Source organism: Otolemur garnettii, unplaced genomic scaffold (genome assembly GCF_000181295.1).
Source record: "Otolemur garnettii isolate 467f Iridium unplaced genomic scaffold, OtoGar3 scaffold00171, whole genome shotgun sequence".
NCBI classification, from domain to species: Eukaryota; Metazoa; Chordata; class Mammalia; order Primates; family Galagidae; genus Otolemur; species Otolemur garnettii.
Genome location: NW_003852566.1, coordinates 2,000,856 through 2,006,511, shown reverse-complemented (window position 1 = coordinate 2,006,511; position 5,656 = coordinate 2,000,856).

Sequence of the window (5,656 nt, the reverse complement as noted above, 5' to 3'; positions counted from 1 at the left end):
GGCGGGTCCGGGCTGGGGATTCGAATCTGCCACCTTAGGTGTACGTGGCTGGTGCCTTAGCCGGTTGAGCTATAGGCGCCGAGCCTGCTTTTCAATATTGTAATGGAAGTCTTAGCCATCACAATCAGGCAAGAGAAGGTGATCCAAGGGTATCCAAATAGGGTCAGGGACTCAACTACAAAACTCTTAGAAGTGATCAAGGAATACAGAAGCATCTCAGGATACAAAGTCAATATTCACAAATCAGTAACTTTTAATCAAGCTGAAAAAACAGTCAAGGACTCTACCGTTTTTATAGTAGTGCCAAAGAAGATGAAATATTTGGGAATTTACTTAACAAAGGATGTGAAATATCTCTATAAAGAGAACTATGAAACTCTGAGAAAAGAAATAGCTGAAGATGTCAACAAATGGAAAAACATACCATGCTCATGGCTGGGAAGAATCAACATTGTTAAAATGTCCATACCACCCAAAGCAATATACAAATTTAATGCAATCCCTATTAAAGCACCACTGTCATATTTAAAGATCTGGGGGAAAATAGTACTTCATTTAATATGTAAACAGAAAAAACACTGAATAGCCAAGACATTACTCAGAAACAAAAACAAATCAGGAGGAATCATGCTACCAGTCTTCAGGCTGTACTATAAATCTATAGTGATGAAAGCAGCATGGTACTGGCATAAAAATAGAGAGGTAGACATACGGAACAGAATAGAGAACCAAGAGATGAACCCAGCTACTTATCATCATTTGATCTTTGATGAACCTATCAAAAACATAAATTAGGGGAAATATTCCCTATTTAACAAATGGTGCTAGGAGAATTGGCTGGCGACTTGTAGAAGACTGAAACTGGACCTACACCATTCACCAGTAACGAAAATTGATTCTCACTAGATAAAATATTTAAACATAAGACATGAAACTATAAAGATTCTTGGAGAGAGTGCAGGGGAAACACTTGAAGAACTTGACCTGGGAGAATATTTTATGAGGAGGACCGCCAGGACAATTGAAGCAACACCAAAAATATATTACTGGGATCTGATCAAACTAAAAAGCTTCTGCACAGTCAAGAACACAGTAAGTAAAGCAAGCAGACAGCCCTCAGAATGGGAGAGGATATTTGCAATTTATGTTCCTGACAAAGGTCTGATAACCAGAATCCACAGAAAACTCAAACTTATAAGAAATAACAAATAACCCCATTTCATGTGGGCAAGAGACTTGAACAGAAGCTTCTCTGAAGAGGACAGATGCATGGCCTACAGACACATGAAAAAATGCTCATCATCCTTAATCACCAGAGAAACTCAAATCAAATCCACTTTGAGATATCATCTAACTTCAGTAAGCGTAGCCCACACAACAAAATCCCCAAACTACAGATGTTGGTGTGGTATAGCTGATGGGAATGCAAGCTAATACATCCTTTTGGAAAGAAGTTTGGAGAACACTTAGGGAACTAAAAGTAGACCTGTCATTCGATTCTGCAATTCCTATACTAGCTATATATCCAGAAGACCAGAAATCACTTTATAACAAAGATATTTGCACCAGAATATTTGCTGCAGCCTAATTCATAATTGCCAAGTCATGGGAGCAACCCAAGTGCCCATCAATCCATGAATGGATTAACAAATTGTGGTATATGTATACCATGGAATACTATGCAACCTTAAAAAAGATGGAGACTTTACCTCTTTTATGTTTACATGGATGGAGTTGGAACATATTCTTCTTAGTAAAGTATCTCATGACTGGAAGAAAAAGTATCCAATGGACTCAGTACTATTATGAAACCAATATGTAATCACCCACACTTTTTTTTTTTTTGCAGTTTTTGACGGGGGCTGGGTTTGAACACACTACCTCCAGCATATGGGGCCAGTGCCCTATTCCTTTAAGCCACAGGTGCCGCCCCAATCACCCACTCTTTCATATGAAAGATAAAACACAATTATAGTCAGGATGAAGGAGAGAAGAGGAGGGGGATGGGAGAGAAGAGGTGGGTGACGGGAGGGTAATTGGTGGGACCTCACCTATGTGTACATTGCAAGGGTACATGTCAAATCTATTAAGAGTAGAGGATAAATGTCTTAACACAATAAGTAAGTGAGGTGATGGCTATTTTAACCAGTTTGATGTAAGCATTCTAAATTGTATATAAAACCAGCACACTATACCACATAAATGCATTAATGTATACAGTTATGATTTAATTTAAAAAATTTTAAAAATAATTATAATTGTAAAAAGCAGCACTTTAAGAGTTAGCTACTTTCATCATCACCAGCACTCTTATTTGAGTACAAAGTGTAAGAAAGACCTGGAAGAGAGGGGGCTGGGAGCTGGGCCAGGACCAGGCTGAAGATTTCAGACTTTATCTTCCAGGCCTCAGGGAGCCAAGGGAGGATTAGAAGCAGGGAGTGGCAAGACTGACTTTCTGCTTTAGAAATGGCTGCTGGGAGGAGAAAGGGCTCTGGGCAGAGAGACCTAACTCATGGTGCAGTTACAGGGTTTGGGAGCCACTTCCCATCATAATGAGTCCAAAAGTGGGGGATGTTTGCTGTGAAAGAGTTAACTCTGTTTTGAGAGGAAGGGATGAGTGGAAGCACAGACAGATTGAGAAATAAAAGTGGGCTTACAGTCACCACAGCACTCTTCTGTGTAAGAAGGTTCAGGATTTTTAGGCCAAGGACGGCATATGCAAAATCACACCATCACATCTCATATTGGGTGGAATTTGTGTTAGTGAGAGCTTCCCAGAGATGGGAGGGCAGCCTTAAGGGGCAAGGAGCTGCCCATCCAGGGAGGTGTGCAAGCAGATTCCAGATGAACACGTGACAGTGTTTCTTCTGTAAAGAAAGCATGAACATCAGGCAGGTTAATCTAAATAATTTCTAAGGTTCACTCCAACCTTAATTTCTGTATTTTACTGACCTGCAGGGTGGTGTACTAATTTTCTCCTACTGCTGTAACAGATCACCACAGACTGGCTTAGAACAACACGACTTTATGATCTTCTGGTTCGAGAGGTCAGAGGTCCAACATTGGTCTCACTGGGCCAACAAGGTGTGGGCAGGGCTGTGTTCCTTTTTGGAGTCTCTAGGGGAGGATCTTTCTTTGCATTTTCAGCGTTTAGAGGCCTCTTGGATTCCCTGGCTTGTGGTCTCCTCTTCATAGCATCTAGTAATCTTTCTCTCTCTATCTCCCCTCTCTAACACTCACACACACTTCCATGTTTAACCAATTTCCCCACTACCTGCCTGAACTCTCAGGTCTTACCTGACACAGAGTAGCTCCTGGAGACAAGGTTTGTATTTTGGAAACACCAGGATTTCTGCCATCACACCACTTACCCAGTATGTTAACTGCACTCATTATGTCATCTCTATCATCCACTGTTTCCTCATCCATCTCAGTGCCTGGCAAACTACAGACCTTCAGTAAGCAGACAGATATGTGTCTGTGAATGAATGAAGAATCCATCCAGACGCAATGCCTGAGATCTAGCTGAGAGATAGTCACCCCCTCATTAACTCTGACTGCCTAGCTTTCCTGACGTAACCAGGCACCATGCCAGGATGAGGCCCAGGCCTGATCTAACACACTAAGCCAGGAGAGACCCCTTTGGGGGAGAACAAAAGCCTTACTTGGCTTGTGGGATAATTTATGCCTGGATTTTTATCATTCGGAGCAGCTGGCTGCTGAATGAGCCACTAAAGGGGCCAGCGAAGGGGCTGCAGAGCAGAGAGAGAGGTAAAGGAAACCTTTGAAAACATAACACATGGCACGCAAGGCTCCACCAAGACCCGCCTGCATCCAGCAAGCCGGGGGCCCATAGGCAGAGCTGATTTGGGCTATACTGTGTGGGCTTCCTAATGGGCTTGTGCCTTACCTCTGAATAACAGGAATAGTCACCAAGTCAATTCAGCCATGCCTTACTGGTCATTCCCTCTGGCTGGTGGGGTGGTGGGTGCTAACAGAGATGAAGATCACCCGCCCTCTGCCCTGTCAGTGAAGAAGACATGGCAGACGTGGAGGTGGTGTGTCATGCTCAGGGCACAGGTGAAGCTGGTGAGGACTGGCCGTACACACTGAATTCCCAGAGGTACACTTGTACTCCTTGGGGTCAGCGTGGGCTGCCTTTTCCATCTTCCTCTGCCTGAGAATCAGTACAAGGCACCTTCTCCTCTGGGAAGCTTCCTGATCACCCCACTCCTGCTCTGTCAGTTTAAAAAGGGTCTACTTCTCTTGGGCCTGGTTGTGAGCACCGTCTAACCCCTGTCTTCTCCCCACTGGACTGTGACTCCTCGGGCCCAACACCCAGCATGCCTCCCTTGGTACCAGTGGCCGCTGATGGCCACAGCCTCTCACTCACTGATTCTACAAACATGTGCCATGAACTCACAACGTGAAGGACTACAAGCCTTTCTGCAGCTCTGGTCTTATCTGATTTGCCCAATAATTGCACACAGTGAATAGAGTGTAACAAGGTCAAATTTCCCAGCAACACATTTCTCTCAACTCAAACACACAGACAAGTCCTGTTTTCCAGCACAGTGAGGTCTCCGTGGTCTAAATGGTGTGAAGCTTGTGTGGTGCATGGGCTTGTTTTTCTTTCCTGTCCTGAATTGGAGCCCATCTGATGGACAAATCCAGAAGCCCAGGAGCATTCAAAGCAGCTACGGAGTTCCTGGCTGGGACCAGCTGGCCTCCAGAGACACTCAGGCTCCAGGCCCCACCATGGAGGGAGTGCAGAGCCTCCTTCACCCAGAAGAAAAACACATCTGTGCTTCTGCTTGCCACCTCCAAGCACACACAGTTCTGTCCTGACTGAGGTGGTTCCTAGGTCATCTTGCTAGGGTGTTTAGAGAACACATTCTCACCTACAAAACAGGAAGGCATAGCTTGTGATCCATGCCCAGAGCTTTTAACACCAGAAACTAGAAAAATAGAACCCAGGACTGGAAGAGACCTCAGACATTGCCCAGGGTGATGCCATCCTGTTTACAGACAGGGAATGGGTGCCAGAGTCAGGAAGGGATTGCTCATGGCAAGTACTGTGGGGACATTCTGGAGCTGGTTTCAGGCTGTTGTTGATTCTTCATCCTGCCTGTGTCTGGGACACTGTGCTCTGGTCATTCCTTCCCGTAGGCTTTGCCTTCAGTTGTTTTGTTCTAGGAATGTTTACCTGGCCCAGGTTCCTCCCCTGCCCTCCTAAAGCAGGAGGCTTTAGACACAGGCAGGCCTGGATACAGGGCTGGAGCTTCTGCACTCCTCCCCAACTTCATATCCCCAGACACTCGGTTTCCTCTCCTGGGAAATGGGAATAACCCAACTTCCTGTCTGTGAGGCTTGGGCATTTGCGATGGTGGTTACTGGGGTACAGATAATGCTCAGTGTTAAGAAAGAATCCTCCTCTCTTTTTTGCTTTTCCCTTCTCCTTGCTTTTTCCCTGATCTTGGGCAACTCAGGTACCCAAACTCATATTCAAACTTGTCCTTGACTGTAAGAGTTCCTATGGCTCAACCGGCTAAGGCGCCAGCCACATACACCTGAGCTGGCGGGTTCAAATCCAGCCCGGACCCGCCAAACAACAATGACGGCTGCAACCAAAAAAATAGCCGGGGGTTGTGGCGGG